The following is a 14,358-nucleotide window of genomic DNA, read 5'->3' as shown; positions in this document are numbered from 1 at the left end:
TATAATCAAATCAAGATGGCACCTAAAGATATGGAGAAGACCACATTCATTACACCTTGGGGAACATTCTGCTATAGAGTGATGCCTTTCGGTTTGAAGAATATTGGTGCAACATACCAGAGAGCTATGACTACTCTTTTTCATGATATGATGCATAAAGAGATTGAAGTATATGTTGATGATATGATTGATAAGTCAAGTGATAAAGAAGAACATGTTTAGCATTTGTTGAAGTTATTCCAGCATTTGAGGAAATATAAACTCCGTTTGGATCCCAATAAGTGCACTTTTGGTGTTCGTTCTGGTAAGTTGTTGGGCTTCATTGTCAGTAAGAAGGGTATTGAAGTTGGTTCTGCCAAGGTCAAAGCAATACAAGAGATGTCTGCATCCAAAACTGAGAAGCAAGTCAGGGATTTTCTTGGCCTCTTGAATTATATCTCAAGATTCATATTGCATATGACTGCCACATGTTCACCCATATTCAAGCTTCTTTGGAAAGACCAGTCTTGTGACTGGACCGAAGATTACCAGAAAGCTTTTGATATTATCAAGGAGTATCTGATTGAGCCTCCAATTCTGTCTCCGCCTGTTGAAGAAAGACCTTTAATCATGTATTTGACTATGCTTTAAGAGAGTATGGGTTGTGTTCTTAGTCATCAAGATGAATTTGGAAAGAAAGAATATGCAATTTACTACCTCAGTAAGAAGTTCACTAACTGTGAGACTCGGTATTCTATGCTTGATAAGACATGTTACACATTGGCTTGGGCTGCTAAGTGTTTGCGCCGGTATATGTTGAATCATGTTACTTGGTTGATATCCAAAATGGATCCAATCAAGTATATTTTTGATAAGCCTGATTTAACTAGGAGGATTGCCCATTGGCAGATGTTGTTATCTGAGTATGATATTGAATACCGATCTCAAAAAGCAATTAAAGATAGTGTCTTGCTTGACCATTTGGCTTACCAACCTATTGAAGATTATCACTCAGTGCAGTACGATTTTCCAGACGAAGAAATTTTGTACTTGAAGATGAAAGATTATGATGAACCATTGCTTGAAGAAGGGCCAGAGCCTGACTCTTGTTGGGGCATAATATTTGATGGAGTTGTTAATTTGTATGGTAATGGCATTGGGGCGGTGATTATTACTCCTCACGACACTCATTTTCCATGTACAACTAGATTGACCTTCAATTGTACAAATAATATGACCGAGTATGAAGCTTGCATTATGGGGCTTGAAGAGGCCATTGATCTCGGAATCAAATATCTTGACGTCTATGGAGATTTAGCTTTAGTTGTGAATCAGATCAAAGATGAATGGGAGACAAACCAACCCGGTTTGATCCTGTACAAAGATTACGTGAGGAGGATATCAACTTTCTTCATAAAGTTTGAGTTTCATCATATCCCTCGAGACGAAAACTGGATGGCAAATGCTCTTGGAACGTTGGCTTCCATGATTGTGGTAAATTTTTGGAATGAAGTTCCCAATTTAACCATGATGCGTCTTGATAGGCCAGCTTATATGTTTGCTGTTGAAGAGGTCAAAGATGAAAATCCATGGTATTTTGATATCAAGTGTCTCCTTCAAAGTCAGATTTACCAGTCTGGGCATCTTTGAGAGATAAGAAGACTTTGAGAAGACTAGCTGGCAAATTCTCCCTGAATGGTGATGTGCTTTATAAGAGAAACTTCGATATGGTTTTGCTCAGATGCGTGGATAGACAAGAAGCAGACCTATTGATGACTGAAGTCCATGAAGGTTCGTTTGGTACTTATTCCAATGGACATGCTATGGCGAAGAAGATGTTGAGAGCGGGTTACTATTGGCTGACAATGGAATCTGACTATTGCAAGTTTGTGAAGAAGTGCCACAAGTGTCAAATTTATGCGGATAAGATTCTTGTTCCTCCGACACTGTTGAATTTCATTTCCTCTCCATGGCCCTTATCCATGTGGGGAATTGATATGATTGGCATGATTTAGCCCAAAGCTTCGAACGGATATTGTTTCATTCTGGTGGATATTGATTACTTCACAAAGTGGGTTGAAGCGGCATCATATGCAATTGTGACCAAGCAAGTGGTGGTTCGATTTATCAAGAATTAGATAATATGTCGTTCTGGTATGCCAAACAATATCATTACTGATAATGGATCGAACTTGAACAATAACATGGTGGAAGCTCTTTGCAAAGACTTCAAGATTGCACATCATAATTCTTCTCCCTACATATCCAAGATGAATGGGGTTGTTGAAGCTGCGAATAAGAACACTAAGAAAATCATTAAGAAGATAGTTGTGAATTATAAAGATTGGCTTGAGATGCTCCCATTTGCTTTGCATGGGTATCGTACATCCATGCCTACTTCAACAGGCGAAACCCATTTCTCTCTCATTTATGGCATGGAAGTTGTGCTCCGCGTAGAGGTAGAGATTCCATCATTGCATGTATTGATGGAATCCAAGTTGACAGGGGCTGAATGGTGTCAGACTAGATATGACGAGTTGAATTTGATTGAAGAGAAAAGGTTGACTTCCATGTGTCATGGTCAGTTGTATCAACAGAGAATTAAGAAAGCTTTTGATAAGAAGGTCAAGCCTCGTGTGTTCAGAGAAGGTGACCTCGTGCTTAAGAAGATTCTATCTTTCAAACCTGATACTAGGGGAAAATGGACTCCTAATTATGAAGGCCTATATGTTGTGAAGAGAGCCTTTTCAGGCGGTGCTTTGATTCTTACAACTCTGGATGGTGAAGAGTTCATGCGTCCTATGAAAGTCAATGCAGTCAAGAAATACTTCGCCTAAAAAGAAAAGAACAACTCGCTAAGTTGAAAATCCGAAAGGGAGGCTTAGGCAAAAAATGAGCGTCTCGGTGGATTGAAAACTAGAAAAGGCGATCTAGGCAAAAGTTAGAGACAAAAAACAGAAAGTTTATCCCGATAGATTGAGTACCCCACCTTGGGGAAATCTAGGCAAAAATTAGGATTATGGCAAGTAACTGCATTCGGCTAGTCCTGATCTTTGAAGCAGTATTGGAATATGTATGTTTAAGGAGTGCCTTAGAGGGGGGGGGGGGTGAATGAGGCACTTAGGTGATTTTCCGGATTTTTACGGTTTATTGTTTTTTACTTTCTTGAGATGCTTATGTGATGAAAAGCGGTAAAGTGCGGAAAGTAAAGAACACCACGATGTATAGTGGTTCCCCTCATAGATCAAGAGTACTCCACTCTCCTTTCAACACGAAAGAGAATTCACTATAATGTTAGATTCCTAAACAAGACACCTTAAGGCCTTTCTATATAATTCTGACATACCAAGAACAATCCTCTTGGATTTACAATATTTAAAGTCCAATCGAGACTCAAATTCTCATAAAAGGACCTCTTACATCCACACACTGGATAGCAAGGTTAAAACCTTACAAACTTATTCTTAACAATCCTAAAAATAAGTTATAATCAAGAGATACAATTCTGAATCTTTGTAGAAGATGAAATAGTTGAAAATATAAAGTATATCAATTTATCAATTGATCTTCTCCTTTGTAACAATTAATTCTCACAATATTTATACAAGTGTTCTTTGTATGGAATGAAACTATGATGCTTAAAAAGAAGGTTTATGCAAGGTTTCACTCTTAAGAAAATTTGGAGGAACACTTAAAAAATGTTTGAAAGAATATAAGTAATTGATTTGAAATCTGAAAAAAATGATGTATATATGTTGTCTAAACATCTCCTCAAATGGATGCAATTACCCAAAGGATGCCATGATTCATGGTAAAGAAAATAGAAAAGTTTCCATGAAGAGATGCACTGATTTTTGCCTCTGGTTTAGTGGTAATCGATTACCTTAATATGGGTAATCGTTTACTTGCCTCCAACGTGCTAAAATATTTGAATTTTTCACAAAGTAATCGATTACCTTAAAATGGATAATGGATTACTTCATCCCAGATTTGAAAAATAGCTTAAAAAATGAAGTATTTTCTTTGATGCATAAAATTACTTCCAATGATTATGGCATGAATGAGACATGTTTTGAACACTTGTATAATCATCTAGAGGTCAAGTGTTATACTTATTCATTTGAAATACGAATCTTCATGAGTTTCATCGAGACTTGATCATTTAGTTGAAATCTTCCTTCATGAGCTTGAATCTTGATCAATCCTTTTTATTAATCAATCTTAGACTTGTAGAGAAGTTTGTCGTCATCAAAACATTTGAGAAGTCATGTCTTCACAATCTCCCCCTTTTTTATGATGACAACCCAAAAAAGTGAAAGTTCGATCCAAGCATGTTTCTCTAGAAAATGCTCCCCCTTAATTGATGCTCCCCGTTAATTCATGATTTAAGGAGTCTTTTGAAATCTGCATTTTGTTAGAGAGAAACAGAAAACAAAGAAATAACACAATAACAATCTCTTCTCCCCCTTTGTCATTAACAAAAAGGGTGAAATAAGTAACAATATGCAAACAACATACACCAAGCATCACATAACACAAGAATGAAACAAAAGATAATACAAACATAATATAAACCAAACTTAGTACGGAATAGAAAGACGGATAAAACATAAAAAGCCAACGGACTTAGCATAGTCTTAAAAGAAACTAGTAATGTACTAACTTAAAACCATAAACTAGTGAATAGAGTACCAATGCTGAAGTGATTGACTTAAGCAAAAAAACAAGAAAAAACACTAAACACCAAAAGTACTCTTTATGACAAAAACTCACGTGTGTTAAAAATTTTAAAAAAATTCTGGAAGAAACAGTGGTAATCGATTACTCTAAAAAGGGTAATCAGTTACATGGATGAAAAACGCGTGAGGAAGGCAAAAACAGGCAGGATAATCAATTACCCAATTTGGAGTAACCGATTACTCTAAGAAAAAAGTGAAAAAACAGTAGCTTTGCACAGCCCAAAATATGAAGGATTTTCAAAAAATTTAAGTTTGACAAGGTAATATACATACTAATGCAATTTTAAGTAAAAAAAATTATCAAAAAATTAAACTTACCTAATATAAAATCAACAAAAGGAAAAAATTTCATATACACATTTTAAAGAGAAATTTCACAAATAAAAAAAATTAAAAACTTGTGTACCTTGGCCTCATTATAATGTATAGTGAATAATTATGGAAGATTTATATATCACCTTCATCCAAAATGCCAAGTTCTCTTCGAATCTTATAAAATGGTTCCTTTGCGAATGGTTTTGTGAAAATGTCCGCTAGTTGATTATGAGTATCGACAAAGGTAACTTCGACATCTCCTTTAAGCACATGATCACGAAGGAAATGGTGTTGAATGTCTATGTGTTTGGTCCTTAAGTGCATGACAGGATTCTTTGTAATATTAATCGCACTTGTATTGTCGCATCGGAGTGGTATGCATCCAAGATCGATTCCATAGTCACTTAATTGTTGCTTTATCCAAAGATTTTGTGCACAACAACTACCCGCTGCTATGTATTCTGCTTCAGCCATACTAAGAGCAACACACGCTTGTTTCTTACATGACCATGAGACTAATGCATTACCAAGGATGTGACATGTTCCACTAGTACTTTTTCAATCTATTTTACAACCTGCTTAATCCGCGTCAGAACAACCAATTAACTTACAAACACTACCTTTAGGATACCATAAGCCAACATTGGTTGTTCCTTTGAGATACTTCATGATTCTTTTGACCGTCGGGAGATGTGACTCCTTTGGATTTGCTTGGAAGCGAGCACATAAACACACGCTAAAGATTATGTCAGGACGACTTGCCGTGAAATATAATAAAGAACCAATCATACCTCGATACTTCATAATATCAATTGACACACCCGATTCGTCTTGATCAACATAGGTTCCGAAGCTCATTGGTGTTGACATTTCTTTATAACCATCCATTTCAAATCTCTTTAACAACTCTTTGCAATACTTTTATTGGTTGATAAAGATTCCGTATTTTAGTTGCTTGATTTGCAATCCAAGGAAGTAATTCATATTTCCCATCATAGACATATCAAATTCACCTTGCATTATCAACGCAAATTCTTCATATAGTTCTTTGTTGGTTGAACCGAATATTATGTCGTCTACGTAGACTTGAACAAGTAAGGTGTTCCCTTTTATCTTCTTGAGAAATAAAGTCTTGTCTACTTTGCCTTTTTCAAAACCTTTTTCACATAGAAAATTACTTAGACGATCATACCATGCCCTTGGTGCTTATTTTAATCCATAGAGCGCTTTCTTCAATTTGTATACATGTGAAGGATGCTTGAAGTCTTCAAAGCCCGGGGGTTGTTTGACATAGACTTCTTCGTTGATATAGTCGTTCAGGAAGGCGCTTTTGACGTCCATTTGAAATAACTGAAAATTCATTGAACATGTGTAAGCAAGTAATAAAAAAATAGCTTCTAACCTTGCAACCGGAGCGAAAGTTTCTTCAAACTCGATTCCTTCTTCTTAATTATACCCTTGGGCGACCAATCTTGCTTTGTTTCGAACAATTATTCCATTCTCATCAAGTTTGTTCTTAAACACCCATCTTGTTCCAATGATGTGCTCACCACTTGGTCTAGAAACAAGTTCCCAAACTTGATTTATCTCGAATTGGTTTAATTCTTCTTGCATAGTAACAATCCATTGATCATATCCTAGAGCTTCATCAATTTTAGAGGGTTCTATTTGCGAAACGAACAACATGCATCCTTGAGATTCAATCTTGTAGCAACACCTTGACTAATGTCACCAATTACTTTGTCAATAGGATGATCTTTATGCGTCCTCCATTCCTTAGGTAGATAATTTTCATTTGACTCTTGTTGAATCGGTTCTTCTTGATTCTTGTTTGAAGTATCTTCTTTAGGAATTTCTACAAAATCATCATCATCATCACAAACAACAATTTCCTCTTTCGAGGGGTTAGATTCGTCAAACTTAACATGCATGGATTCTTCTATATTTAAAGTTCTTTTATTATAAATTCTATATGCTTTACTTGTAAGAGAATAACCAAGAAAAATACCTTCATCCGATTTTTCGTCGAACTTACCAAGGTTGTCTTTGTCATTGTTAAGAACAAAGCACTTGCATCCAAAGATATGAAAGAAAGCAATGCTGGGTTTCCTTCCTTTGAAGAGTTCATATGGAGTCTTCTTTAGGATAGGTCTTATGTTAACTCTATTACTTACAAAACATGCCGTGCTAACCGCATCCGCCCAAAAATACTTAGGAAGATTTGAGTCACTAAGCATTGTTCTTGCAAGTTCCATCAATGACCTATTCTTTCTTTCAACTACTTCATTTTGTTGAGGAGTCCTTGGAGCCGAGAAGTTGTGAAATATTCCTTGATCTTCACAAAAGTCTTCAAAAGAAGTATTATGGAATTCTCCACCATGATCGCTTCTTATGGAAGCAATTGTTAATGATTTCTCATTTTGAATTTGCTTTGCATACATCTTGAACGCTTTAAATGCATCACTTTTCTGCACTAAAACGAATGTCCAAGTATATCTAGAATAATCATAAAAAATAATTAAAGCATATAAGTTACCTCCGAAGCTTCTTGTTCTTGATGGACCAAATAAGTCCATATGTAACAATTATAGTGGCCTAGAAGTTGACACGACATTCTTGGATGTGAAGTTGATTTGGTTTGCTTCCCCTTTGGTCAAGCATCACAAAGTCTATCTTTGATGAATTTATCTTTGGCAATCCAATGACAAGGTCATGTTTTACTAACTTATTCAAGTGCTCCATGTGAATGTGAGCAAATCTCTTATGCCATAACCATGAGTCATTGTTATTTTCCATAAGACACTTAACCTTCAAAGAAACATCATCAAGGGAAATCATGAAAATATTATTAATTCGCTTACCTATAAGCATTACCTCTTGTGTGACTTCGTCTTCAATTAAACATTCATTTTTTCTGAACCTTATTTTGAATCCTTTGTCACAAAGTTGGCTTATGCTTAAGAGGTTATGCTTTAGTCCGTCGACATATAGCATATATTTGATGGATATGAAATTTGGTGCACCTACTTTGCCTATGCCAAGAATTCTACCTTTGTTGTTATCTCCATAAGTAACATAACACTTGGCCTTAAGCATTAGATCTGAAAATTTATGCACATCACCAGTCATATGCTTGGAGCACCCACTATCCAAATACCAAAGATTTGATATGGCCTTCAAGCATACCAACAAAACAAAATTAAGTTTTGTTAGGTACCCAAATTGCTTTGGGTCCTTCATAATTATTATTACCTTTCTCAACCCATACATAATGCCCCTTTGCTACACTAAAGTTTCTAAAATAGCAAGCATTAGGTGTATGGCTAATAATACCACAATAAAAACAAGTTGGTTCAAAATTGCTTTTATATCTAGGAACATAAGACTTTTTCTTTGTAAACCTTTTCTTTTTAGGACGTTGATGCACAAATTTTGGTGGGTTAACTCTTTTTTTGGAGATTGATCCTTAGGCCTAACAAAGATAGTTTTATTTGAACTTGGTTTAGAAAATTTGGAGTAACCAAGTCCACTTTTGTCATTTGAGTACCTTTGTTGGCTAAGAACCCCTTTCAAACCAATTTATCCTTTTTCATACCTTTCAAGGACTCTTTTAAGTTGGACAATTTGGAAAGAGAGAGACTCACACTTTAGACATACAACATTCTTCTTTTCACTAATCATCTTTTGTTTTTCATTTTCAAAATCTTTTTCAAAAATTTCAATCTTTTCTTCCAAGGAAGAACTTTGTTTCTTTTGAGATGATATAGTTTTATAAAGAATTTTGCATTCTTTTAACAATTCATTAATTGCACCTTGTGAATCATCATCAAAAAGAGAAAAATGATTACTAACCTCTTCTTCATCATCAGAATGATGAGAAGCCATTAGCGCTAAGTTTGCATATTCCTCGCTATCCGATCCGGATGATGAACTAATTTCATTGTCCTCCCATGCAACATATGCCTTTTTTTCATGAAATCCTTCTTGCTCTTGAATCCGCCTTTCTTTGAAAGTTTATGACATTTCGGCTTTATGTGGCCTTGCTTTCCATATTCGTAGCATGTTATATCTTGCGTAGATGTGGTGGTCTCCTTTTTCCTGAAATGTCTATTCTTTTTAGCGTTAAAGGACTTATCATTTTTGTTAAAGAACTTACCAAGCCTTTTAACAAGGAGCATGAAATTCTCATCTTCCTCCAATGCGTTATCACCTTTATCTTCTTTTGACTCTACCTTCAAGGCAATTCCTTTAGATTTCTTTTCTTGACTTTCATGTTTCTCAAGCCTACCAAGTTCTAACTCATCTTCTTGAAGTTTGCCAAAGAGTGATGCGGACGTCATTGTTGAAAGACTTTTCTTTTCGGAGATGGTCGTCACCTTCGGTTGCCATTCTCAAGTCAATGATCTTAGTACTTTAAGATTGAGATCGTCATTTGTAAATGTTTTTCCGAGATCAATCAAGTGGTCAATCAAGTGAACAAATCTCTTTTGTAGCGCCACGGTGGACTCTCCAGGCAGCATTCTAAACATCTCATATTCTTGACTTAATATATTCAACCTTGATTTATTTACTTCGGAGGTGCCTTCATGTGTCTCCACTAAGGTGTCCCATATTTGTTTCGTCGATTTGCATTGAGATATGCGGAAGAACTCGTCCATGCTTAAAGCACTTTGAAGAATGTTTATTGCTTTCTTTTCATTTAAGATTTTTTTCTTATCATCTTAATCATACGAACTCTTTATCTTTGGAGTACCAATGCTATTGACCACACTCATAGGATTATGCGGACCATCTTCAACGGCTTCCCATATGCCTTCTGTTTGGGCTTCTAGATGTGCCTTCATGCGGATGTTCCAAAAATCAAAATATTCTCCAGAGAAAAGTGGTGGTTTGTTACTACTTCCACCGTCTTTGAAAACTGGATTCGTGCTTGCGGAAGCCACGCGGATCTTTTAGGAACAGGTTACCTATAACCTGCTCTGATGGCAATTGTAAGTTTAAGGACTGCCTTAGAGGGGGGTGAATGAGGCACTTAGATGATTTTCCGGATTTTTTATGGTTTATTGTTTTTTACTTTCTTGAGATGCTTATGTGATGAAAAACGGTAAAGTGCGGAAAGTAAAGAACACCATGATGTATAGTGGTTCCCCTCACAGATCGAGAGTACTGCGCTCCCCTTTCAACACGAAAGACAATTCACTATAATGTTAGATTCCTAGACAAGACACCTTAAGTCCTTTCTATCTAATTCTAACACACCAAGAACAATCCTCTTGGATTTACAATGTTTAAAGTCCAATCGAGACTCAAATTCTCACAAAAGGATCTCTTGCATCCACACACTGGATAACAAGGATAAAACCTTACAAACTTATTCTTAGCAATCCTAAAAATAAGTTGTAATCAAGAGATACAATTCTGAATTTTTGTAGAAGATGAAATAGTTGAAAATTTGAAGTATATCCATTTATCAATTGATCTTCTCCTTTGAAACACTTAATTCTCACAATAATTATACAAGTGTTCTTTGTATGGAATGAAAATAGGATGCTTAAAATTAAGGTTTATGCAAGGTTTCACTCTTAAGAAAATTTGGAAGAACACTTAAAAAATGTTTGAAAGAATATGAGTAATTGATTTGAAATTTTTGCAAGGAGGTTAATTTGAAATCTAAAAAAAAATGATGTATATATTTTGTCTAAACACCTCCTCAAATGGATGCAATTACCCAAAGGATGCCATGGTTCATGATAAAGAAAATAGAAAAGTTTCCATGAAGAGATGCACTGATTTTTGCCTCTGGTTCAGTGGTAATCGATTACCTTAATATGGGTAATCGGTTACTTGCCTCCAACGTGCAAAAATATTTGAATTTTTCACAGATTAATCGATTACCTTAAAATGGATAATCGATTACTTCATCCCAGATTTGAAAAATAGCTTAAAAAATGAAGTGTTATGATTTCTTTGATCCATAAAATTACTTCAAATGATTATGGCATGAATGAGACATGTTTTGAACACTTGTATGATCATCTAGAGGTCAAGTGTTATACCTATTCATTTGAAATATGACTCTTCATGAGTTTCATCGAGACTTGATCATTTAGTTGAAAACATCCTTAATGAGCTTGAATCTTGATCAATCCTTTTTGTTAATCAATCTTAGACTTGTAGAGAAGTTTGTCGTTATCAAAACATTTGAGAAGTCATGTCTTCACAGAATAATCATTTGGTTCTGATTTGTCATTCTCAACCAAAGACAAGAGCATAGCGGATTTCAAAGTTGGTAGGGAGAGTAGTGATCATTGTATTCAATGTAGCCCTTTTCCATGTAAATTACCATTCTCAAACTTTGTAACGATCCATGGAGTCCCGCCATTCGTGGACTATCATTCTATTAAATAAAGTTGAGCTTTTTATCCAATTATTTCTATTCTTATTTAATTATGTTAAAACAATAAATTTTTATGATGATAATTTTGAAATAAATTAATGAATAATTACTTTTCTTAAAATAATAAAAAGTATTCACTTTAAGAATAATCGATTTCAGCACGGAATGTCAACAGCAATCTAAGGACAGGTAAGTCTTGAGGTGTGAAGCATTGTTGGTCCACCCCAAGCAGTTGGTTTGGTAACTATTTTCCTCCCCAACAATTCATTATTTATCCCCAGCTTGGTCTATGAGTTTCTCCCCGAGTAACTTCACACCCCCAGTAAAGTTGGTGGGTCTCATCACCAGTTGAGCTGATGATTGATCCCCTTTGCAAATTCATATTCCCCATTTGAGGTGCTCATGTTTTGTATCCCCCAGTTTGTGATTTGAATGATTGGACCCTGGATATCTGGAACCTTTATTTGGTCTCCAGATCCCCATTTGCACTTGTTTGTGTTGCATAACCACGATAGTTTCTCCCATGTGTGAGTCAGACCCGATTATCTTTGACTTGGAATTGGTTTATTTTGCAATTTCCGAGAAGAATTTGATGATTATTGAGGAGTGTGATGGTCTTTGGGTTATTCCAACAAGTAATAGCATCCCCAACAATTTTCTTGACTCCTCATTCAAATTTTTATCTCTTCTATTCCTCAGCGGAGGCCGTCTTCTGATAGAAGATCCCTCGTTCTCAAAAGTATTGGATTCTAAGCAGTATTTAATTTTGCCCTCTTCAAGGTTGTCTCCCATTCGACATGGTGTTGACTTAAAATTCCCCACAGTGTTGATAATTTGGATCCTCAATAGATCATTCTCTATCCTCGGTATGTTTGGTTGATCATCCTTCAGCAGTGCTCTCTCCCCATCGAGTTTGTTATGATTGATTGGAAGCATGTCCTTCATGTCTTTCCCCAGCCAGAGATGATTTATTCGGAGCGAGATGATTTATTTTCATTCCTAGCATTTTCTCTAATTGGTGTTTCCATCTTGTTGAGATTAGCCGAGTGTTGTAGTGATGATTCAAATCCTTGCTATTTGTATCCTTTACATTGTTTGTCAGCATAATCATAATCATATACATGCACATTCACGCATAAACACGACATCAGATATTTCATTATGCATTTTATCGCATTGATTTTTTCTTTTGATCCCCTACTTTGGTGATGTTATTTCCCATGCAGATTTGGTGGGTTTGTCCTCCTTCAATTATAGAGTGTCATCCCCTTAAGAAGAAAGAATTTGTCCTTTCTCATTCCCCACTGAGTTACTCTCCTCGTGGATGATTATTGTTTCAGTTTCCTCCACAGTTTATCATTTGGATGGAACCACTCTCCTTGAGTTATATCCTCATTGGGTTGAGTCTTTAATTGATCGTTTCTTTCTAGATCTTACCGAGATAGATCTTTTGGTCTCCAAGAGTTTATTACCCAGTAACGAGTAATATTCTTCTTGATGTTGAGTACATTGCTTTTGCCCAATACCCGGTAAAATGTAATCTACTTCCTTTGTTTTCCATAGTGATTCGTTTTCACGTTTCCTCGGTATGTTTATCCTTGATATGTTCATCCTAATCGGTGACAGATATTCTTCCTTTTTGGTTTTCTACCTAGTAAAAAGGTAGTTGTAATCCCTGCTTTTATTCCCCAGAGAGTTAATCCTTGATATGTTCACTTTAACCGGTGACGAATTTTCTCCTCTTTTCGGTCTTCTACCCAGTAAATAGTAGATATAAATCCTACTTTTCCCCTCAGAGTTAGTCCTTGATATGTTCACTCTAACTAGTGACGAATTCTCTCTATTTTTATGGTCTTCTTCCCAGTAACTGGTGGTTGTAAATCCCGTTGCCTCTGCTGAGTTTATCCTTGATATGTTCATCCTAACCGATGATGAATATTATCTATCTTTAGTCTTCTACCCAGTAACCGGTAGTTGTAATTCCTATTTCTCCCCGGTAGTTTATCCTTGATATATTTACCCTAACATGTAATGGATATTCTTCCTCTTTCCCCAGTGGTCTATCCTTGATATGTTCATCCTAACCAATGACGGATATTCTTCCTTTGAGTTTATCCTTGATATGTTCACTTTAACCAGTGACAGATACTCTCTTTTCGGTCTTCTGCCCAGTAATTGGTAGTTGTAAATCCTATTTGATATTCTCTTCCCAGTAGGTTATTCTTACCCAGTAACCAGTAATGAGTACGCCTTATTTTCCTCAACGAGTCATCCTTGATATGTTTACCCTAACCGGTAACGGATGTCCCTCTGTCCGAGTGTATTGATCTTCTTACCTAGTAACCGGTAGTAAATAATATATCTCTTTTACTCATGTGTTGAAGTTCGTTCTTCCCCAATTGAGTTTCGGCACGTATTTCCCCAGTGAATTCGCCATCCCCTACAGATAACTTTTTCCCTAGGTCGAGTCCTTCCATTAATTTATTTTCATGGAAAACCCCTCGTGTCTCTAGAAGTTTTCAAGTCGTAGCCTGTCCTACACATAGCTTTTTATCCCTTAGAGTCTCTGTCTCCTCAGTGAGTTTTCCTTATGGAATGCATTATGCTCCTTTGGACTGTCAGTTTCTCCGGATTCTTTTCCTTTGTGGCAATATATTCCCCATAAATATTATTTTTACATTTATATCATATGCATCATGAGGTCTCTTAGGGACCAAAATTTGTTCTCGATGTTGTTATTTAAGTCCATTCTACTGAGTTGATACAAAGATTTTAACCTTCGCATCCTCAGTTAGAATGTCCCTAAATATGGGCAGCTATAAGACCCTAATTTTGACCCTAAGATCCCTCATGCTATCTCATCATATGCATTGCCTTTGGGATCACACCTTGGCATCCTCTTTACCCCTCATTCATTGGATTTGCATT

Source organism: Lathyrus oleraceus, chromosome 1 (assembly GCF_024323335.1).
Source record: "Lathyrus oleraceus cultivar Zhongwan6 chromosome 1, CAAS_Psat_ZW6_1.0, whole genome shotgun sequence".
In the NCBI taxonomy this organism is placed as follows: Eukaryota; Viridiplantae; Streptophyta; class Magnoliopsida; order Fabales; family Fabaceae; genus Lathyrus; species Lathyrus oleraceus.
This window is presented reverse-complemented; position numbering follows the sequence as displayed.